Consider the following 25,093-nt stretch of genomic DNA (forward strand, 5'->3'; position numbering starts at 1 on the left):
TCAAAAAGTAGACTCCACGTCACCTATCTCCACACACATAGTCTTCAGTTGTGAGAAATACTCAATTGTCACATGGCCATTCTCTCTGGCGAATCCTGACTTCTTGTATCCCCTGAAGGGCAGCTCCGCTGGACTGACGTTGTAGTTGTTAATGTAGCATGTTCCCGCCTGAAGCTCGGCCACCACTCTGTGAGCCCACTGGTTGTCCCTGGTAAACACACCAGCTTCGAGTCCAGAGGTGGTATCGTTGGCTCGTTCCAGAACCTCGGCTTCTATGTCAAATGGCAAAACGGACATAACCAGTCCAAAGATGGATTCTTTCACACAGGTCATGTCATTTCAGCAATTAGTCAATATACAGGTCTTATGTAGTATCCATCTTTTAACTTGGGATCCTCAGGTACGTACAGGTCTCCACCACATTATACTGCTCCTTTGCCAACTTGACAAAGCCGAGGACTTGCTTCAGGTGCGGCCAGTTGATGAGCGGACCCATTCTTGTACCTTCCAGCAGGGGACCCAGTTTTTATCTTCTGGGTCTGTTTCACCACTTCTTCAGTAAACTTATCAAGAATTTCGTTTTGCACAAATACTCTTGTGCCGTTACAACAAACTCGTGGCCGGCTCGAATGCCTATTCCTTGACGAAGGCGTCTGCCGGCTCTACACGGGCCGGGCTGCGGTAATTGAGGCGCTGCGACACGGTAAGTGCCAGTGCTGATGGCAGCGGCCAGAGCAAACCTGGGGGTGGGGGTGGGGGGGGCAGAAGCTAGGAGAGTGCCAGCTAGAGGGCTGCGAGCCACATGAGGATTGCGTGCCGCTTGGAAGTCCAGGGGCCGCGCCCACTTCGTATTTTAATAATTTTTAGTCCCTCCTCCGTTTTTTTGAGATACGGTCTCACTATGTACTTCAGGCTGGATTTGAACTCACTATGTAGCTCATGCTGGCCTCGAACTTGTGGTAATGCTCTTGCCCCAGCCTCCAAGTGCTGGGATGTGTGTGCACCATGTCCAGCTACTTCTCCATTCTTTGAAGCATAATCAAAGGTAGTCAGTGGGTCTGTGAATGTGTTAATTTTCTTATCTATGTTTTCTTCTGCCTATTTTTGAACTCTCATAGTCTGCACACACCCCCCCCCCCCCCGGCTGCTTTCTGGTAATGGATCTTGGCCTTCATATTGTGCATTGGAAACATCCATACATCAATCAAATCTGTATATCCAAGGTTTAAAAAATAAATTAAATAAAGAAAAATTGATTTAGCGGCCAGAGAAGGGAACAAAGAACGTAGACTCCTCTTTGGAGAAAGTGACTATGAATAGAAGGAAAGAAATAAGAATATGGTTATGGCCAGCATAATTGATGGAAAATTTGTTTTATTGACTTTTTAAAAAAGAGAGTGAAGAGTTAAATTTCTTTTCTTTAGCCAGTTGAAGGAAGAAAAGGTTGAAAACAGGGACATGGGTCGTAGAGCCTCAGTACTTCCAAACTTTCTTCAAACAGAAATCAGGCAAACAAAAGCTTGCTTTTCCCAATTAGATTGTCAGCTCCTCAAGGAAGGACAAGAGCTATATGTGTTCTGCTTCTCCACATGTCTGCCCCAAACAAGGGGACCATGGATGAATGAGTGGATTGGTGGATGACAGGTGGAAAGGCACAGGCCAAGTGTGGTCACATTAGTATGATGTGTGCATCGGAGTGGCCACCAGGTGGCAGATGTAGCATCCATTGATTACCCTTTCAGAGAAAGGAGTTCAGATAGTAGCTACATGCTAATAAAACACATTTGTAGTTTTTTTCTAAAGTCAATTTATGCAAGTGAAATCTTGTATATTTAAGTGGAAGTTTAGGGCTGTCCTAGTATCTATTGATTTCTCTTTTTGATTACCAGTAGCTCAATTTCCTTTTTCCTAGAGGAAAAGATCTTGATGGGAAATAAAAGAAAAAAAAAAGGCAGTTGTCTGGATTTATACGTTTATTTTTTTCTCAATTTTAATTTTTATCACATCCTTCTTGGAGAGTTGGTGCATGTACATAACAGTCTTCCTTTTTTAAAAAAATAATCTTTTCCTTCCCTACCTCTCTTTTCCCTCCATTTTTAAAAGATCTTGTTATTTCCTATTATCTATCATTTTTATTTTGCTCTTCATTCATATTTTGTGTTTCTCACATATGAGGAAACACTCAATTATTTTAGCTTATTTTAGTGTCTGACTTATTTCACTTAACATTATGGTCTCAAGGTGCATCCATTTTTCTACAAATGACTCAAGTGTATTCTTCTTTAAGGAAAAGTGGCACCCTACTGTGTGTAAATACCATATTTTCTTTATCCATTCATCTGTTCCTAGACATACAGGTTTCTCTCAAAATTCAGCTATTATGAACGGTGCTGCTATAAACATGGAATCATAGTAATGCTAGCCTGTAGGGATGACTTTGGGAGTATTCCTTCCATTTCAATTTCATTAAAGAATTTGAGTACTGATAGTAGGTCTTCCCTGCAGTTCCTGTAGAATTCAGCAGTGAAACCAGTGGGACCTGAGGTTTTCTTAGTAAGTAGTTTTTTGTATTACTGCTTCAATTTCATTGCCCATTATAGGATTGGTCAGGGTTCAAATATATTTCTGGTTCAGTTTTGGTAATTCTTATATATCTAGAAGTCTATCCATTTCTTTTGAATTCTGCAATTTATTAGAGTACAGGATTTCAAAGGAGTTGCTAATGATCTGGATTTTTGGCAGCATCCATTGTGATTTTACCTTTTACATTTCAGTTGCATTGATTTGGGTCTTTACTTTTTTAGTAAGATTGGCTGAAGCTTTTTCTATTTTGTTTATTCTTTCAAGGATCCAGCCCTTCAACGTCATTAATTCTTTGTATTGCTTTTTTTATTCTCAATTTCATTAGTTTCTTCTCTGATATTTGTAATTTCCCTCCTTGTACTTGCTTGCAACTTGTATTGTTGTTTTCCTAGGACCTTGAGGTGCATGATTTGGTTATTTATTTGAATTCACTCTGCTTCTCTGACGTGGGCATTAACAGCTGTAAATTTGCCTCTTAAGACTGTTTTATTTATGTACCATAAATTCTGGTATGTTGTTCTGGCATTATCATTTGATTTTAGAAACTGTCTGATTAATTCACTAATTCATTCATTAACTGTCTAATTAATGTGACCTATTGGTTATTCAAGAGGGTATTGTTTAATTTCCATGTGTTTGCATGATTTCTGTGGTTTCTTTGCAATTGATTTCACTTTCATTGCACTATGATCTGATAATATGTTTGAAGCAATTTTGATTTTTTTGTATTTACTTAAATATGCTTTGTGGGCTAGCATGTGCTTTATTTTGGAGAAAGTTCGATGTGCTGCTTAGAAAATATGTATTCTGGTAATGTCGGGTGAAACATTCTATGGATATCTACTAAGTCTATTTGTTCAAAGGTTTGGTTCAACTCTGACATTTCTTTGTTGATATTTTTTGTCAAGTTGATCTGTCTATTTGAGATAAAGGCATATTTAGGTTCCCTACTATAATTGTGCTGATGTTTATCTGATCTTTTATGTTCAATAATGTTTGTTTTATAAAGTTAGGTGTGCTGGTACTTGGTGTAGATATGTTTATAATTGTTAACTATTCCTCCAGAATTGTTCTTTTGACCAAATATGTAGTGACATTTTTGCCTCTTCTGATAATTTTTGGCTTTAAGTCCACTTTGTCTGAAAATAGAATAGCTACTCATGCTTGTTTTGGGTTACCATTGCATGAACTATTGTCCTCAATCCTTTGATTTTTAGTCTATGCATTTATTTTTGGGTTAAATATGTTTCTTGCGTACAGAATGCTGTTGAATTTTGCTTCTTGATCCATTCTGCCAATCTATTTCTTTTGACTGAAGTATTGAGACTATTTTATATTTAGAGTTATTGTTGAAAGTTACAGAGTTAATCTTGTCATTGAATTATTTTCCTATTGTTGATTCCTTTTTTTTCCTTCTATTTAACTACTCACTCTGGCTTGTGTAATTATTCTACTAGAATTTTGGCAATGTTTTCTTCATTGTCTTTTTCTTGAGTACCTTGAGAATTTTTTGGTGGTCAAGAATTTTTTTAGGTGCTCTTTGTCATAGAAGTATCTTATTTCTCCATCAACTTTGAAAGATAGTTTTGTAGGATTTATCAGTCTGGGTTGGAAGTCATTTTCTATTAGGGTTTAAAAACACTTCACTCCAAGCTCTTCCGGCCTTTAAAGTTTGTGTTGAGAAGTCTGCTGTAATTCTAATGGGTTTTCCTTTATAAGTGATTTGTTGATCCTAACAGCTTTTAAAATTCTGTTCTTGTGTTCGACTCTGATTTGTGTGTGTGTGTTCTACTATGATTTGATGTGGAGAGGCTCTTTTCTAATTGTGGCTATTTGTGGTTCCATATGCCTTACTTATCTATATGTTTTATTCTTGCTCTGTATTTGGAAACTTTTCTGCTATTATTTCTGTAAACAGGAGTTTTACACCATTTGTGTTGTCATCTTATCTTTTACTAATCCCAACTAATTCTAGGTTAGTCCTCTTTGCATCATGTAGCAGCTGTTGGATCCATTTTTCATTCTCTTATTGTTTATAAGGTATCTTTCAATAATTGATCACTGATATGCACCTCATCTTCTAATTCTGACACTCTATCTTCACATTGGTTGCTTCTGCTGTCCATAATTTCAATAGAATTTTTAATCTCCTGAATTTCTATTAGGCACCTTTTCATGGACTCTATTTCTTTGCCACATTTCACCCAAATAAGGCCAAGCTGGAAAATAAGCTCTAGCGTGCTTTTTCAGGATGCTCATAATATAAGCCATACCTCAAAAATAAGCCCCAGTTAATATAATCAGCCAGATGGACATATGTAGTATGTCCATTACAACACATGAAGGACATATTGGATTGAAAAATAATAGTACTAATTATAATTAAATATAAATTAATATTATTAACATTAAAAATTCAATAGTAATATAAATTATAAGTATTTGTAAATACCCAAGAGGGTGCTTTTGGACAAGAGGTACACACCTATCTTTTTTTTTGTAAATAAAAGGAGACAATTTATTTGACAAAGGGGTAGGGAGAAGACAGATAGCTACCCTGAAGAGTAGGGGGCTCCAGAAAGGTGGATACCACTGAGCCCTTGTCCCTGGCTCTATTTATTTATTTATTTATTTATTTATTTATTTATTTATTCATTAATTTTATTGGTACATTTTAGGTATACAATATGTTGACATTCATTATTGGGAATTTGAACCTTTACAAAATATATCTTGGTTCTTATTTTCTTCCCCATTCCTCTCCCCTCTGTTCAACCCCTCCACCCCTCCCTATTTACAAAGACTTGATTTCCATTTTTTCCTTTTCTCATGTTTATTCCTTTCCCTTCTTTCCTTTCTCCCACCCCTCCCATTTCTCCTACCCCTTTGCACCTTTTCTTTCTGTTTCACATTATCTGTTATACATTTTGATCCTTATTCACACTTTCAGTTTCTCATACCAGATAAACTATTTGGTATTTAAATATGCGTGTCCTATTTACTTCACTTAAGAGTATTGCCTCAATGTGCATCCATTTAGCTATAAATGTCTCTAGTTTCTCATTCTTTATGGCTGAGTAGTACTCCATTTTATAACACAAACCACATTTTCTTTATCCAGTCTCTAGGTGATGAGCAATTGAGCTGTTTCCAAGTTTTAGCTATTATAAACTGTGCTGCTATGAACATGGGTAAGCATATATAGCTGTGGTATGATTCATTTCATTCTTTTGGGATACCCAGCAGGGGAATAGCTGGGTCAAATGAGACTTCTACTCCTAGTTCTTTGCGGTATCTCCATACTGATTTCCACAGTGGTTGCAACAGTCTACACTCCCACCAACAGTGGAGAAGGGTTTCTTTTTGCCCACAGCCCCACCAGAATTTGTTATTGGTTGATTTCATGATAGTAGCCATTCTTTCTGGAGTGAAGTGGAATCTCAGTGTTGTTTTCATTTGCATCTCTCAAATGATCAGTGACATTGAACATTTTTTCATATGTTTATGTGCTATCTCTACTTCTTTGAGAAATGTCTGTTCATTTCAGATCCCCATTTTTGTATTGGCTCTTTAAATGTGGGAGGTCTGATTTTTTTGACTTCTTTATATATTTTAGATAGTAGACTTTTATCTGAGGAACAGCTGGTAAAAATTTTTTCCCACATTGTGGGTTCTCTCTTCATACTGTTGGTGGTTTCTGTTGTTGTGCAGAAGCTTTTTAAGAGATGAGATGCCCGTTATTGATTCTTTGTGCTAGTTCACATGCAACTGAGGTTTTGTTCATGAAATCTTCTCCTGTGCCAGTGTCTTCAAGAGTTCTGCTTAACCTTTCTTCCAGCCAGTTTAGTGTTTCTGTTTTAATATTCAGATCTTTGATCATTTCAATTTTAGTTTAGTGCATGGTGAAAGATACAGGTCTAGTTTTAAACTTTGGCAAGTTGAAACCCAATTTTTCCAGCACCATTTATTAAAGAGGCTATCTTTCCTCCAGTGAGGGTATTTAACTCCTTTGTCAAAGTTGAGGTGGCCAAGTGTGTCTGGAGTTGTTTCTGCATCTTCTAATCTATTCCACTAATCCTCTGGTCTGTTTCTTGGCCAGTACCATGCTGTTTTGTTTTGTTTTTTTAATCATAGTAGCATTGTAGTATAGTTTCAAGATGGGGATTGTTTTACCCTCTACCTTGTCTTTGTTGCCTAGAATTGCTTTGGCTATTCTAGGTCTCTTCTTGTTCCAAATGAATTTTTGGATTGTTTTCTCAAGGCCTGTGAAGTATGGTGTTGGAATTTCAATTGGGATTGCATTGAATCTATATAGCAGTTTTGGAAGTATGGCCATGTTCACTATATTGGTTCTTCCTACCCAGCAACATGGGATATCTTTCCATTTTCTGATATCTTCTTCAATCTCTCTTTTCAGAGTGCTATAGTTTTCAAAGAAGAGGTCTTTGGTTTTTTTCATTTTTTGGCATTTCATGTAGGTATTTCATTTTTTTTTTTTGCATGCTATTGTGAAAGGAGTTTTTTTCCAGTTCCTGTCTCAGTGAGTCTGTTGTTCATGTATAGGGAAGCTATTGATTTTTGTGTGTTGACCTTGTATCCAGCTACTCTACTGAATTTGGTTTTTAATTCTAGAAGACATTTGTTGGAGTTTTTGGGGTCTTCTACATAGAGTATCATGTCATCTGCAACTAAAGACAATTTAACTTCTTCATTTCCTATCTTTATTCTTTTTATTTCTTTCTCTTGTCTAATTGCTGTGGTTAATGTTTCCAAAACTATATTGAACAGGAGTGGCGATAGTGAACATCCTTGTCTTGTTCCTGATTTTAGTGTGAACGATTTCCAGTGTTTGACCATTTCGTATGGTAACAGCTATTGGTTTTTCATAGATGGCTTTTATCAGGTTGAAACAAAGAGTATCTATTCCAATTTTCTGTAGGGTTTTTTTTTTTTATCATGAATGTGCGTTAGATTTTGTTGAATGCTTTTTCTGCGTCTATGGAGATAATCGTATGGTTTTTGTCCTTGGCTCTATTAATATAGTGTATTACATTTATTGATTTGCATATGTTGAACCATCTCTGCATCCCTGGGATGAATTCCACTTGGTCAGAGTGTATGATCTTAATGATCTTCTGCCTTCTGTTTGCCAGTATCTTACTGAGGATTTTTGCATCTATGTTCATTAGTGAGATTGGCCTATAATTGTCTTTTTCAGTTGGGTCTTTCTCTGCTTTTGGGATCAAGGTTATGCTTGCTTCCAGGAATGAATTTGGGAGCATTGCTTCCCTTTCAATTTCACTGAAGAGTTTAAACAGTAGTGGGAATAGTTCTTCTCTAAATGCCTTGTAAAATTCAGCAATGAACCCATCAGGACCTGGGCTTTTCTTTGTTGGTAAGATTTTAATTACATTTTCCATTTCATTGATATTGGGTTGTTTAGACTTTTTAGGTCATCTTCTTTCAACTTTGGTAATTCATATGTATCTAGAAATCTTTCCATTTCTTTTGCATTTTCCATCTTCTTGGCTTATAGATTCTCAAAGTAGGTATTGATGTTCCTCTGAATTTCTCCTGGGTCCATTGTAATTTCACCCTTTTAATTCCTAATTGCATAAATTTGGGTCTTTTCTTTCCTTTTTTTTTGATAAGATTGGCTAAGGGTTTGTCAATTTTGTTTATTCTTTCAAAGAACCAACTCTTTGCTACATTGATTTTTTGTATCATTCTCTTAGTCTCCATTGCATTGATAGCTGCTTTGATCTTTATAATTTCCTCCCTTGTATGACCTTTGGGTTTGTCCTGCTCTTCTTTTTCTAGAATCTTGAGGTACAGAATTATGTTGTTTATTTGAGCTCACTCTGTTTTCCTAATATGAGTATTCACTGCTATGAATTTTCCTCATAAGACTGCTTGCACTCTGTCCCATAGATTCTGATAAGTTGTATTGGCATTGCCATTTAATTGTAGAAACTGTCTGATTTCTTCTTTAATTTCCTCTGTGACCCATTGGTTATACAGAAGTGTGTTGTTCAATTTCCATGTGTTTATGAAATCGTTGTGGTTTCTTTTGCTATGGAACTCCAGTTTCATCGCACTGTGGTCTGATAATATACAGGGGACAACTTCAATTCCTTTGCATTGACTTAAATATGTTCTATGAGCAAGTATGTGGTCTATTGTGGAGAATGACCCTTGTGCAGCCAAAAAGAATGTGTATTCTGCTTTTGTGGGGTGCAACACTCTGTAAACATCTGTTAAGTTCATTTGTTTAAGAGTTTGATTGAATTCTAGTATTTCAATGTTGATTTTTGTCTAGTTGACCCATCTATTTGTAACAGTGGGGTATTGAGGTCCCCCACTGCTATTGTCTTACTGCTTATTTAATTTTTCATGTCCATTGGTATTTGTTTTAGATAGTTGAGTGCACTATTATTTGGTGCACATATATTAATGACTGTCATCTCTTCCTCTTGGATTGTTCCCTTTACAAGGATGTAGAAGCCTCCTTTGTCTCTCTTAATTGGTGTTGGTTTGAAATCCATTTGATCTGCAAATAGGATAGCTACTGCTGCTTTTTGGGGGGTTTCTGTTATTTGGAGTATTGTTTTCTACTCTTTAACTTTCAGACTATGAATTTCTTTTTGAATTAAGTGTTTTTCTTGTATGCAGGATATTGCTGGATCTTCCTTCTTGAACGATTCTACCAGTCTATTTCTTTTGATTCAGGAATTGAGACCATTAATATTGATTGTTATAACTGACATGTATTGACTTATCCTTGTCATGACCTTTTCCTGTTGTTGGATTATCCCCCTTGCATTTAATTTCTTGTCTTGCCTGATGGATTCATTCTGCTTGGCTTCCTGGGGTTGTGATCCTCATTGTCTTTTCCTAGGATATTGTTTAAAATTTTTTTACAGTGCTGGTTTGGTATTCATGAAGTTCCTCAGGTGCTCTTTGTCATGAAAGTATCTTATTTCTCCATCAATTCTGAAAGATAGTTTTGCAGGATACATCAATCTGGGTTGAAAGTTGTTTTCTTTTAGAGCTTGAAATACTTCACTGCAGGCTCTTCTTGGCTTGAGTGTTTATGTTGAAAAGTCTGCTGTGATTCTGATGGACTTCTTTTGTATGTGATTTGTTTCTTTCCTCTAACTGCTTGTAGAATTTTGTTCTGTTGAGTTTCTGGAATCTTAACTATTGTATGTCTAGATGTAGATTTTTTTTGGATTATGGCTAGTTGGAGGCCTATATGCCTCACTTATCTGTATGTCAAGTTTTTTCCTTTATTTGGGAAGTTTTCTGCCATTACTTCTGAGAACAGGGTTTTTTAAATGTCATTTGCACTCTCTCCTGTTTCTTTTTTTCTTTTTTCTTTTTTATTTTTTTCCTCCTGTTTCTTCATTGACTACAATCAGTCTTATGTTATTCTTCTTTGCATAATCTACCAGCTGCTGGATTGATTTCTCATGGTCTCTTACTATTTTTAAGTAATTTTTCTTTTCCTGGTCACTAATTGCAATCCTGTTTTCTATATCTGAAATGCTGTCCCGGCATTGGCATATTCTGCTATGTAAACTTTCAATGGAGCTATTAATCTCCTGGATATCTGTTTGCATCTGTTTTATGGATTCCAATTATTTCCTATGCTGGGATTCCATCATGTTCCTCAGCTCCTCTATTTTTTTTTTTAATCTGTGTCTTCTCTAGAGCTATTAGTCCTGTCTTTCACTATGAACACATCTCTGCTGTTATCTGAGAAATTTGCCAGTTCAAGGAGTCCAGGTGGTTGAGTATCAGATTGTTTCATCTCATTGACCCTTGGTGTTGCCTTAGGTGGTCTGGAAGTCTGGTTTTGAGATTTGTTTATGTGTCTTCTGATTTCAACAGATGCAGCCTGCTGAGCTTTTGTTGAAGTGACTTCTTGCTCATGCGGTGGGCTTCAATTCTCAGCAAGCCTCAGAGAGGCCATCTCTCTGCTACTCAGCACTATGCCAATTCCTGAGTTCAGAATGGTGGCCTTCTGGATCCCTGTGCTGTGCTATTTTCCAGGTGGGGTTCTGGCTGGTTTCTGTGTGCACTTACTGATGGTATCTGGGCAGGTCTCTGGTTGTTGCCTGCATACCTGCTCAGCTTTTTTCCAGGTGGGCCTTTGGCTGGGGCCTGTAGGCCCAAATTGCTGGTGTCTGTGTGAGGCCCTGGCTGGGACCTGCACACTTGTGCCTCTCTGGTCCACATTGACTTCTCACTGGGATCTCGTAAACACCTATCTTAACAGATAAACTTGAGACTTATTGCCAAATGACTGGAGTACAGACACAATGCACAAATAACATGTGCATTCAATAATGAACAGATGTGATTCTGTATAATATGAATCTTCATAATTCAATATGTCATGTGTTATAGTGGTGGTACTTAATGCATTCATGTGAAATATAGAAACATTTTCTGAATTTTTGAACCTGCAATTTTTCATCACTTTTGTATGGGCCATTATTCTTTTTTTTTTTTCACCTTAAGACAAGGAATAGACTTTATTCTGTCAATTTCTCTAAAATATTTGTCTCCTAAATTAAAGAAATTTACCACTTTAAAAAACTAAATTTAAGGATGTTTGCCATATGCATGGAATTAGTCCCTAAAAAGAAAAAGCCACAAGGCACACACATGCAAACTATACCATCTTCCAGCTACATTAACACCATACATAGAAATGTAAGTTTATATTAAAGTTAGATTGAAGTTTCTTATAGACTATCATAAGCAGTCACTTCTAGATCATTGCATCTTTGCCACATAAATACCACAGGACTTATGTAAAAATCTTTCAAGATATTGGAAAATGTATCCTATTTAAAAATGCTATCATAAGCAATATTAGCATAAGATATCTCTAAGTATCTGTCTATGTGAGGGTTTTTTTCCCCATTAACTTTATTGGTTCATTTTAGGTATAAAATACAGCTACATTCATCATTGGGATCTTGTATCATTACATGAGTCTCTTGGTTCTTATTTTTTTCCCCTTCCCTTGCTCCCCTTCACCCCCTCCGCCCTTCCCTATTTGCAAAGACCTTGTTTCCATTTTTTTCCTCTTCTCATATTTTTTCCTTTCCCTTTTTTCCCTTCCCCTACCCCTCCCAATTCCCCTGATCTTTTAGACCTTTGCTTCCTGTTACACAATATCAGTTATACATTTTTTAAATTACAATATTAAGATCTAGGAGACATTACCACAGATTTTACAGAATTTAAAAGGATATAGAAAGCATATTTCAAAAATCTTCTTTGAAATAAATTTGACAACTTCTAAGAAGTAACTTGGAAGACAAATTAATGACACTAACTCTGGAGGAAATAAAAAATTTGAATAGCACCTATTAAAGAAAGTATATTCCTAGCTTGAAAACCTACCTATATGACAACAGCAGGCTTCTAAACATTTTAACTGATAAATTATATCAAACAATTAAAGCAGAAAAAAGAAGGAACACTTCTCCCCTCATTTTAGGAAATCAACATTGTGCTAATCCTAAAACTGGATAAAGATAATAGAAGAAAAAAGTATGAACATAGATAGAAAGTTGTTTAACAAAACAAAGTATTAGAAGTCAGATCTGGCAGGATGTAGAAAGTGGTTTTATTACAGGGATGGCAGTGTTGGTTCAGCATGGGAAGATCCACCCCCAAAAGTCATCATTTGAACAGAGGAAAGGAGAAAGCCATATGATCCTGTCACTAGTTGGAGAAAGAGTATTGGACTAAATTCTACAGCTGTTCATGGGAAAAGCTATCAGGAGACTAGAAGTAGAACAGAACCTTCTCAACAGATCAAAGACATGTACTCCATACTTCCAACAAAAACTCCTTCTGTGAATGGAGGCAATACAATGCTTTCTCCCTAAAGTGGGGAACAAGGGCATATATGCCTACTCTTCATCTGTCCATTGGACTTTGAAACATAGGTCTAAACCAAAATAATCTGGCAATAAAATGACACAACTAGGATAGGATTGGCATGGCAGAAGCAAAATCTTTATATGTAGATGAAATGATCATCTACAGAGAAAATGCTAAGAAATCTCCAGGAGCCCCTAGAACTTGTACTTGAATTTAGTAGGATTAGAAAACACAAGGTATATATAAAAATTCAGGTCTGTGTATACTTGCTATAAATGAAGAATTGGATATTGAAATTTAAAAGTTATGTAGGAGTAGAAAGGACCCAGAAAAGCCAAAAACAGTGCTGGAAGATGTTTAGCACCCAATTTTAAGACTTCTTCTAAAGCTACAGTAATCAAGGCAGTGTTGGTGTAAGGAAAGACATATAGATCATTGGAATAAAACAGAGAATCTAGAAATAGAACCACACATATATGGTCTACTGAGTTCTGAAAGATTATTTAACATTAGCATTTTATAGAATATAAACTCGATTCAAGAGCCAAGGAAGAGATAGTGTCTTCAGCAAATGGCACTAGAACACCTGGTATCCGGTTATAAAAAATTAAACTCAACCCTTTTTTTCCATACATGAAAATAACTTGAAGGGATCTATGAACCTAAATAAGAAAGCCTAAAAGTATAAAACTTTAAGAAGAAATTATAAGGGAAAATATTTATGAATTCAGGGTAGGCAAGAACTACCTAGGATACAAAACGCATGATGTATAAAAGAAAAAAAATTGATAAATGAGATTCCATCAAAATTTAGAACTTTAAATGACATCATTAAAATGAAAAGTAGTCCTTAAGCAAACCATATTTACAATGCATATAACCTATGAGCAGAATATATAAAGAATTCTTAGAGCTCATTAATAGACACCCCAATTAAAAAGTAGACATAAGAAGATGATAAATAGCCAGTATAGCACAAGGAATGGTGTGCAATTCTAGAATCAGAAAAATACTAATCAGTACAATAATAAGATTGAATGATACACTCATTAGGGAGATGAAGTTAAAAGTTTTAAAAGCCTTGTCATGACTTTTTCTTGTTGCTGGATTCTCCCCCTTTGTGTTTAATTTGTCACGCCCAATGGATTCATTCTGCTGAGTTTCCTGGGGTTGTAATCCTCATTGTCTTTTCCTAGGGTATTGTCTAAAATTTTTTGGAGTGCCAGTTTGGTATTCATGAAGTTCCTGAGGTGCTCTTTATTAAGAAAGCATCTTATTTCTCCATCAATTTTGAAAGATAGTTTTGCAGGGTACATCAATCTGGGTTGGAGGCTCTTTTCCTTTAGGGCTTGAAATACATCACTCTAACTCTTCTTGTCTTGAGGGCTTGCATTGAGAAGTCTGCTGTGATTCTGATGGGCTTTCCTTTGTATGTGATTTGTTTCTTTTCTCTCACTGCTTGTAGAATTTTATTCTTCTTTGGATTTCTGGAATCCTAACTATTATATGCCTATGTATCCATTTTTTTTGATTAAGGCTAGTTGGAGTCCTATATGCCTCACTTATCTGTTTGTCAAGTTCTTTTCCCCTCCTTGGGAAGTTTTCTGCCATCACTTCTGTGAAGAGTTTTTTTATGTCATCTGCACTCTCTCCTCTTTCTTCACTGACTCCAATCAGTCTTATGTTATTCTTCTTTGCATTGTCTACCAGCTGCTGGGTTGATTTCTCATGTTCCCTTACAATTTTAAAGCAATTTTTCTTCTCCTCCTCACTAATTGCAATTTTATCTTCTATATGTGAAATTCTATCCTCACATTGGTTCATTCTGCTGCTCAGACTTTTGATGGGTTTTTAATCTCCTGGAAATCTGTTTGTATCTCTTTTATGGATTCCATTTGTTTCCTATGTTGGGATTCCATCATGTTCCTCAGATCCTCTATTTTCTTATCTGTGTCCTCTCTAGATTTATTAATCATGTCTTGCACTATGAGCAAAATCTTTGCTGTTATCTGAGTAATTATTTCTGATTTCATTTTTCCCAGATCCTCTTTTGTTGCCAGTTCAGAGAGTCCAGGTGATTGAGTATCAGAGTGTTCCATCTCGTTTCCCTTTGGGGTTGCTGTAGGTGATCTGGAAGTCTGTTTTTGAGGCTTGTTTATGTGTCTTCTCATTTCCAGGGTTGGGGGTGCTTCTGGCGCCCACACGCCTCACCTCTTTGGCCCTAGGAGCTTGGGATGGCAGCGGGGGAGCTTCCTTCCGGGTGCTGGGACTGGCTGAGCTTCACTGCCCTCTGGGCCATTATTCTTAACTGTCCTCATTTTTTTCATCACTCATAATTCTGTTGTCTTGTGATTCTTCAATTAACACTTAATTTAATGGTAGATCGAAAAAGAATAATATTCTGACCCTCTTAGAAGATCAGTGCAAAAAGAAACAGGTATTTCATCGAGTACAAGAAAGGAATCATGGAGGACTCCCAGCACAAGAATCTTATGGATTTCTGCAAAGAAAGTGGATCTCTGAATGGCCCAGAAATGATGAGCAGAGAGTACAATAACCTCAGTCAAATGGTGGATGAGGGAGATGCTAAGAAATGCAAGTGTAGATCAGGTTGGCAAACATCATTTTCTTTGGTGGAACATATCATCTGTGAATGAATTGCTGACAGGAGACCAAAGGCTTTGGTTGTAAGCAGGCCTGATATTCAAGCATTTGTCCTTGCAAAAGCATCACTTTTAGATATATCTCCAGAGAAATCAAAGCATCACAACATTGGCTGAGTGGTTTCCTTCAGTTATATTGTTTGTGTCTAAGACTGTTCAAGCTGGAAGATACTGAAGTTATTAAACATTCCCCTTCATTCAAGTCCTTTGTTGATGGCAGCAACTTTTCTAAATACTGACTCTCCAGCATGATTGCTATGGATGAAAACCACAGTGCTTAAGGACCAAGAATCTCAAATGACAATTGGTCAAAGTGGTGCCTCATCAATCTATACTTCCTCCACTCGTTATGAAAGTGTACCTGTATTTTGACAACTTGTCTGGATGGATAGAAAGCCCTACCTCTAATCATCATTAAGGGCAAGAAAGATAAGCCTGAATGTGTTTTAAGCATTTATGTTCTTGAAGTCCAATAAGCTTGATGCACCCAGTTATAAGGAAGTGAGTCAGTGTAATGATGCCACTTGGTTTGGGAGGTGGCTAAAGATGTCTGATAGTCTGGGATAATTCCAGCCCTCACTGCACTAAAGACATAAAAAAAACTTCCTTGCAGGGAGAAGAATAGGTCAAATAATGATTCTCACAGAAATAACTGCTTATCTCCAGACTCTTGATATTGCAATGAACAAGTCATTTAAGTACCATTTGCTTATGGAAATGAATGAGTACATTGAAAATAGAATAAAGAGAAGCCTAGCTTGCAAGAGGTTCTGACTTGGGTAAAGAATTCGTGAGATAAAATCACTGACAGTTGTATTGCCAATGGACTAAAAGCAGGCTAAATACACATGAAGTACTCATTTAAGCAGAGTTCTATTGCTGGACATGAGAGAGTAGGACCAACAGTTTTACAGGAAATGAAGTCACACGAAATTCAGCTGGAATTTGGGGTTTGGAAAGTTACGATGATGTTCCAGAAGATAACATGATTGTATAGTATTCTAATAAATGTAGATTTTTGTACATGAATAAATGAATAAATGCTGATTGTTGTACATAGTTAGATGTAGGTTGCTGTACATGAAAAAATAAGACGTCACCTAAAATAAGCCCCATTGCATTTTTTAGAATAAAAGTTGATGTCAGGCCTGGTCTTATTTTCAGGGAAATACAATATACTGGACATTCATGTTTTGTATCATTTTTTAAATGTCAGCTAGCTTTTTATTAATATCTTCTGTAGATTTGCTGCTTGTTTTGTTATTGGATCCATTATCTGTTTAGTTCTATCGTCTTTTAGCTCACCAAACACCTTACTGGTCTATTTTTTTTTTACTCTCCTCTAGAATCTTTTTGAATAATTTGACTGTGTGGCTTTTGATTTCCTCCTCCTCACTGCCCCTGATCAGCTTTGGTGGAGTTAGGAGTTTTGGGAGGCATTTTCTTGCATGTCTTCTCATGTGTTTATTTTTTGTTTGTGTGTTTTTTGTGCTGAAGCTTGTGAAAGATTTTGTTTCTAGTAAGGAGACCCTTTTAGTATGTATCCTTTTCAGTGCTGCACTCTGGGTATGACCAACTATAGGCCTTTGTTTCTTTCTTAACATTCATCCACTTCCATTTATGTGGGAGGGGAGTGTACAATGTATTTGACACCACACCCAGTTCTCTGGATAAGAGATAATCTACAGAAAACCAATTAGTAGAAACCACTATGCCACCCTGGCATTAGCAATAAAATCAGCAAAAATAATATCATCAAAGACAGGCTGGATATTGATATACCGTAAACACCAATAATATACTACCCTTAACCATATAAAACAGATATATAATTATAGTAAAAACACCAAGACATACTAAATATTGACATACAGTAAATATCTATTAAATCCAATAACTATACCTACAATCTGCAACTAGAATAGTATTAAACAGTAATAACATACATTTAACTAACTATATAAAGAGTCATAAAGCTTAAAGGTTATCCTAGTAAAGATAGAGGGGATGAGGAAATGAAGAATGAAAATAATATAATTTGAAAAATTAACCAATGGAAAATGAAAAGGAAGAAAGGTGAAATGAAGAATCCTATAAAAGAGTACAAGGAAATTAATAGTATTAGATAGAAGTGAAAGGAAAGAACAAATAAGTAAATACAAAAAAATTAAAAACAGTGAAGGAAAATAAAATCAAAAGGAGAAAAGTGACAAGAAAATGAGAAAAAAACCCCAAACTCCAAATGAAAGAAAATAAAATGGAACTCCTCTCCACTTCATCCATATTTTTAAATGAATGGCTTCTTTCTAGTAGCTGCAGTCTTGGAATCACTATTTTCTCTGCCTGGCTTTATGGCCTGTGGGTTTGTGAGGAGACTCCTTGATCCAGAGGCCCCTCTCCTGTACACCCCAGACTATGGCAACGATCCAAGTGGAGATGTGTTCTTATTATACAGGTCAGTGGGGAAAGCATGCAGATCACTGGTCTCTGCTGGATGTAGGAAGTGTGGTGGGGGTTCAAGCAGACTGCTGGGATTAATGTTAGCCTTTTCAGATCCAGCTGCCTCTGAAAGCTATACTTGTTGAGCCTGGTTTCTCACATTGTTGTGTGGGAGCCCATGTCCTTCTCAGCCTAAGCTTAAACTTCTCAGAGGGTCTAGGTCTACCCTGCATCCTCTCTACACCTATCTTACATGGGTGTCTCTCACCCAATCACTGTAGGAGGATAACAATGGAAGTCCTGAAGTGGAGTTGTTCTGTGGCTCTGAAAACAATTAACCCCTTGCCAAAATGGCACCTGATCAAATGTTGTTTGCCAATATATTGAGTGCTGCACTGAGTTTCTTCTCCAACTCTAGCCTACTGAGAAGGAATCATTTTTAGAGTACGGTAAGTCCCCAACTTATGAACAAGTTCCATTCAAGGAGAATGTTCAAAAGTTGGATTTGTTTTTGGATTCATCCGACAATGTGAATCTTACACACCCCTGACACAAATTACAAAGTAAAGTATAAAAAAACCAAACACACATGCACAAATACCGTTCACTATCACACTGTACTGTAAGGATACAGCAACACAACTATGACAATGTCTGGCAGACATGGGAGCTACTTCCCCAATTTGTTCACATCTATGAATGTTCATAATGCAAGGTCCATTCATATTTGAGAAATTTCACAACTTGAATGTTTGTAGGTTGGGGACTTACTGTAAAACCCCACACTCTTTTTGTAGTTTACAATAGTTGTGGGCTTTTCTTGGAGTTAGCATTGTGGACTGGGTCTATAACTCCTCCCTGGATCTGTCAACTCTCCAGGCTTACTTTCTCTTCCTGGGCATTCCATGATGTTCTTGGTCAGTTGGTTGGAACCTCTGCTGCCCCATGCCAAGGGGAAACAAAACACAGAGCCAACTTGGGCTTGGCAAATTTCTATGGCCAGGGTGCAGTCTACCTGTATTTAACAGTTTAAAAAGGAACCTGCTATAGTTTGGATTTGAATGTTGCCCGAAGGCCCATGTGTTAAAGGCTTGGTCCTCAGGGTGAGGTGGTGGGAACTGCCAGAAGTTGGGACCCAGAAGGAGGTTTTATGTCATTGGAGGTGTACTCTTGAAAGGGATCATGAGTTGCTGGTCTCTTTCTTTCTCTTTCACTTTCTGACCATGAGGGAAATGGTTTTCCTTCATCACACTCCCTGCCATGATGTGCTGCCTTTCCAAAAGCAATGGAATCAGCCAACCAAAGACTAAAACTGTGGGACAAATTAAACCATTCATCTTGTCAAGTTGATTATTTTAGGTATTTGTTACAGTAATAGAAAGCTAAGTAACAGAACTGAATGCATATGTCTGTCTTCTCTTTCTCTTGGAATCCCACCAAAATGATAGCAAACATAATTCTACAAGGACAAAGAGAATGGAAGAGAAAACCAAAAAACCATTACGTTGATTATACTTGATGTGATACAAGCACAAAACAACCCGCTTTTCCTCCCATCAGTCTTTAAATTTTATCTGTCTGATCTCTTTTCCCCACACCCACACCTGAATGATATCTTGTGCTGATTGTAATCCTCTTCTGGCACTTTTGTACATTAGAATAGACTCATTTTCAGGTATTGAGAAGTCCAATCTAATCTAAGCTTCAATCTTTCATCTACTCCACACCTCCCCTTTCCTAGCTTAGGTCTGACCTTGAATTCTTGTAAGTAAAGGTAGAGGTGTATAGTCTATATGTCTCTCTCTTTCCCCTATTTATTCTCCCATTTACTACCTGATGTTTCTATGCTACTTCTAGTGTCATGCCAAGAGAGAAGAGGGACTAAAAGAGAAGAAGAAAGTTGCATTTGACTGGCTTTTGTTCCTGGCATTGGTACCTCCGTAAGGCAAGTGCCCCAAAGCTGACCCTTTCTGATGGGGCTGCTTTTGCAGGGCCTTCTTCCTATCCTCACATGGAACTTTCGATCTTATGTGCTTCTCCTAACACTTGATGAGGTAAAACATCATGCCGCTGACTTCTCATAATGTTCCCCAAATTCTCCCTTCAGGTACCCTGGTTGAAAGTTCATTCTGTTTCGACAAATCTCTTGGGTAGGGTCTTTTCAAGCTCAGTCTTATTTTCCTAATTTCTCACTTAATTTTTGGAAAACTCACATATCTCAGTCCAAATCAACCTGGAAATTTAGACCATTTCCACTGTAGTCTTATGTTTATTTTACCCAGTTATCCCCAGGCAGCCTCAGTGATTTGAATGCATTAATCTTTCTGCTCCAACTGACCCCCTAAGTCCAGAAGTCACAGGTCTAGTTCTCTAAAGAACATTCCTTTTTTTTTTCACCCTCTCTGGAGGTGGCAGTGAAGAGCATGACCTCGGGTTTCTGTAGCTCAGCAGCAGCTGGCTGGAAGCCAAAATGTTGGTCTCCACTCCTAACAGATAATACAGTGTCTTGAATGTGTGCCATGAATCCTCCTTTTGCTTGACACAAGGGGTAGAGAGAAATATCCATTTTAAAAGTTCATGCTTATATCTCTCTTAAAAAATACTGATTTGTTCTAAAGAATCTCTAGCTTTTAAATTATTTTTTCTTCATATATGTGCTAAATGTGGGAAGGAGGGAAAAAGCCAAAGATTTTTGTTTGTTTGTTTTTTGGGGTTTTTTGGTACCAGGGATCGAACTCGCAACCTTGAGACTGCAAGGCAGGTGGCGGAACCACTGAGCTATATCCTGGGCCCTGAATTTTTTTTTTTAAAGAATGCATGGTATGTGATTCCTAGCTTAATGTCTAGCATCTTCCTTTGGAATATGGAAATACATTGCATTCTATGCTTTAAGCCTCAAACCAAACTTCAAATTCATTTAAAACTTTGTTTAAAAGCCTGTTGTAATATAATTAAATAATGGCAGATAACTACTAATTATAGACACATTACTAATCAATGAATAAAAAGGAACTCTTGGAATTAAAAGTGATAGGTAAAATTTAAAAATTCAATACAAATTGGAAGGGACAGCCAAGAAAATGTCCTCCAGGAGGGAAGACATCATAATAGAAGATAGTAGGGGAGGAGATTTTCAAAGAAACAATAAAGCAGAATCCTGGTTGAAAATACCTTGTAACTGGCAAGCACATCGAAGTACATTGTTTAGATATTTCAGAACATGAGAGATAAAGAGAAGATGCTAAGATTTTGCAGAGAGAAAGACCAGGTCACATTATGAAGAAAGGAGAAGCACAGTCAGAATGGCATGACTTCTTGAGTCACATTAAAAGCTCGAAATGATGGCTGGGGATTTAGCTCAGTGGTTCTGCTGCCTGCCTCGCAAGCACAAGACCCCGAGTTCGATCCCTAGTACCAAAAAAAAAAAAAAAAAAAAAAAAGCTAGAAACGATGGAACAATGTGCCCAAAAGTCTAAAGAAAAAATATTTTTAACCTAGAATTCTATACTACAGTAAGATTTTAATCAACCAAAAAGAATAAAATAAAGATATACTTAAATATACAAAAGCATAGCTGCTGGTTGTCTAAGCAATGTTCATTCTTCCTTGCTTCTCTGCTAGCAGAACTTGTTGAGTGTGAAAATGTGCCCCAATTCTATATTTCCCAGATTCCCAGGCAGATTAGAAGTAGACATGTGAGCTGCTTCTGAGAAATGAAAGGTAAGATGACTTCTAGGAAAAAAATCCTTCAAAGCAGGTAAGGTATAGATGGATTGTTTGCTCATTTTCCTTCTTATCTTCCTACTTGGACATGAAACTATAAGTTAAAATATGTTTTTTTTTCATGTCTTTACAAGTTCCTGTTGATCTGATTGTATTATTCTGAATTCCACATCTTTCTCCTTTCTAATTCTTTTAAATATCCTTGAAACTTTTCCTTGCTCAAAGACAGTTACCCTGTTTGATCACAACTGCTATTTTAATGTGTATTATTGGTGCCTGTATCCTCATACCCAAGGGAGTACGTTCTGGATTACAAATTTTTAAATGAATACATGATCCAAAGAGTGAACAAACATTATCCTCATTTATCACCCTTTGAGATACCACCACCTTATTCCAAGCCCTTTGTACTTAATTCATTGTGTCTTTTCTTTACAGCATTTGCTAACATTGCCAGTGACCTCTATGACTTTAACACCTACAAGATCCTTTTAACTCCTTGGCCTCAGTGAGCCTTGACTTCTCTTAAAGGGATGAACTAAATGAGTCCCAAGTTATGTTCCTTCTTGTCTTCGTATTTTCCTCTTCCACAATTTTTTGTTGCCTCTCACCAGGACACTTACAATATTGTCCAGTAGTTCCTTCACTCCATAATGACACTGCCACCAGATTTATCTGGGTTACAGTTTCTTAGCTTAAAACCTCATTTGTTAAAAATTGTCCATGGACTTGAAGATTTCCCTTTATAATATAGTACCAACATCCCTTCCTCTCCTGAGGCCATCCAGACTTCTTGTATTTTTCAAACCCAGTTGGAATTTTCCCAGTTCTTTGTAATTGTTTATATTTCCTCTGTTTAGAGTTGCACTTGCATCCTCTCCAGCCCACAGCCCTTCATCTCAACCAACTAATGTTGCACCCTTTATGGTAAGACCAATTATAATGTCACTTTCTCTCAAGACGCATTGCTCAATGATTGCAGCAGAGTTAATTCCCAGAGCTTCTATGACTGTAAAAACACCAAGTTATATCTATTGCAGCATTTATTAAAATAATAATACCATACATACATGGCTACCTGCCCATGTATACTTATTGAGGATACTTCATTTCTGTAACCCTCACAGTCCTAGCACACAATGCCTGGCATGTAGTACATGCTCAAAAATTGTTAGATGAACTGAATTGAGATTCAAGGCACTATTCCTAACTTCCGTTTAAATCTACTATCTTCTGAAAATAGTAAAAGCAATGCAATGCATATCTACTCCCTTAGGAATATTGCCTCATAATTATTTTTTAAAGTTTTATATTTTATCAAAGAGCCTTAGAAACTACTCCTTTCCAAAGCTCCACTAAAGTATTATTTTCCTAATTAATTATTGTAGAGGGATAACTATTGCATAAATCAATTTCCAACTTGGTTTGATCCTGATCACTAATGAAATAGATAGGAGATCTGGAGCCCCAAAGAGAATGTTTTCAGATGAATAATATACTTTATTTGTCAGCAGTCCTCAGGCTCAATTTCTGGTGAAATTAACTGAAAATGGATTGCAAATAATTGTCAGCTTATTGTCAGTCTGCATTTCCAAGGTCCTGAATAGATAGAATGAAGAAAGGTAATTTCGTTTTTCTTCGTAATCGCTTTTGGATAATACCAGAGCCTTGAAAGAGTGTGAAGCTGTGCATTTTGAAAATTGCAAAGAAAATGTAAAGCTTGGGTTGAATACCAAAAATTCTTCATATGTCAGATGTAGCTGAATTAACATTTCTAGGGCTCTTTGCAGTCTTTCCGCTAAAATTGTCAACAGCAGATAACATGACTTTGGACTTGAGATTTGAAAAACATTATTTTATGTGTCAATGGTGATAGTTAAGATGTAGATCTGAGTCCAATTAGTTTGATAGCAATTTCTTGAAAGAAGTTAAAAAGACAGTAAAAAATGTTTTACATGATATGAGGATTTACTGAAAATTCTTTAGCTACGGAAAATTACTAGAAAAGAGGATAAGAAAGTTATGATTTTTCTGTTAAAAGACTTCTCAGAGAGTTTCCTATGTGTATGTTTATTATGATTCTCAAAGAAGGGCAAATAACATGCAACACTCCAAAATTTATTCAAGCTATGTATTCCTTTTATGGGATGAAGGTATTATTTAAGGACATACTTTGAGAGGTGTTGATCTGAATGAAGAAGTCTGACAACAAGTGTGGAGGTACTTTCTATAGTTAGTGATTACTGATTTGTGGCATTACAAGAAGACGTGCCACTGTTTTGTCTTAATTCATTTTTAGAATAAATGTAAATAAATGACAGAAAGGTGGGGTATCTATCTATCTATCTATCTATCTATCTATCTATCTATCATCTTTCCATCCATCCATCCTTCCACCCATTTTGCAATACTGGGAATTGAACTTAGGGCCTTCTCACTGAACTATATCCCGAGTCCTTTTCTTATTTTTTGTTTTTGAAACAGGGTCTTGTTAAGTTGCTCAGGTAGGGCTAGAACTTGTGATTCTCCTGCCTCAGCCTTCTAGAGTGCTGAGATGACAAGGATGCACAACAATGCCTTGTCTATAACTTTATTTTTGTCTTTCACAAAGCATTCTTTCTTCCTTCTCCATTATCTTCTCACTTTCTCCATTTAACCTTTGGAAGCTCACTTATCTTCATTGTCTAAAGAGATTATTCTTCTCTTTGGTAATGGCCAGCAAACTGCCTGGTAGAACCAAAGCACTAGCACCTAAGAAGAGACAAGAATGAATTTTCCTACTGGGTTCAGAAGAGTATGACCTTGCTGAAATCTGGATTTCAGACTTCTGGCCTCCAGGACTGTGAGAGAATAAAGCCCTGTTGTTTTAAATAATCCAGTGTGTGGTGCTCAAATACCTTTTTGAGACACTTTTGCCACCTCAAAGTCAGAGATGAAGGTGACGCGCCAAAGAAGCTAAATCATCTTCCAGAAGAGCTGCAGACACAGAGCACAGAGAAGTTGAGGGAAATGTGTGGAGCCAGCAGAACACGGAGCTTGGGAGCCACCCTCCACCACCAGGGCCAGCCAGTCATGAGTGATGTGTGTGGGGGCTGCAGTGGCATTTAGGACCCTATACAAACCCACCATCAGAGGACACTGGAAACTCCTTCTCTTTTCTACTTTCCAAACTTCATACAAATTCCTTTGTCACCCAAACCTAGAGCCACAGAGAAAAGAGGATTCTGATAAATGTAGCTCCCACAGCACAAACCGCCACAAGGGCATTCTTTCTGCAAAGCGGCTCTTCCGTGTCTTGCTTAGGGGTGGGGATGTTTGTCTGATAAGCCTGGCTCCTGGTGCCTGGATAAGAGGCAGGAGACAATCTAGGGCTCTAGTGTTAGTGTGTAACACTCAGTAGCCCTTCAGTTTGGGCACAGACCTAAAATGTGACCCAATTCTGCCAAGTTTTCTGGAGTTGGGATTACGGTCTTTGTAGTGCCTCCGGGGAACAAGTCTCTGATTTCTTGTGAGAATCAGGATCAGTGACTCAAATGAAGGACAGGAGAGATTCAGGACAGGAGAGATTCAGGATGGGCCCAATTATTCTAAGACAGGCTATCAAACAATTGCTCTGTTCTCATCCTTGAGCCTTACAGCTGCTCTCTAACCTACCTGTGCCTCAGGCCTGAAGTTTCCAGGATTCCACTGGGCAAATCACTCTTTGCCATGACCTCCACATGGGCCCCAAGGTATCTCTGCTTTCTCCCCTTAGCAAAATCAAAATACCAGTCCCCCAT

The 25,093-nt window shown here is 37.2% G+C and overlaps 1 pseudogene; it reads right to left on the reverse strand.

Moving 5' to 3' along the window:
• Positions 1–25,093, reverse strand: LOC147829874 (4-trimethylaminobutyraldehyde dehydrogenase pseudogene; annotated as a pseudogene).

This window comes from Heterocephalus glaber, unplaced genomic scaffold (assembly GCF_053883595.1).
Source record: "Heterocephalus glaber isolate CG9 unplaced genomic scaffold, H.glaber_assembly_v1.0 deba00000347, whole genome shotgun sequence".
Classification (NCBI taxonomy): Eukaryota; Metazoa; Chordata; class Mammalia; order Rodentia; family Bathyergidae; genus Heterocephalus; species Heterocephalus glaber.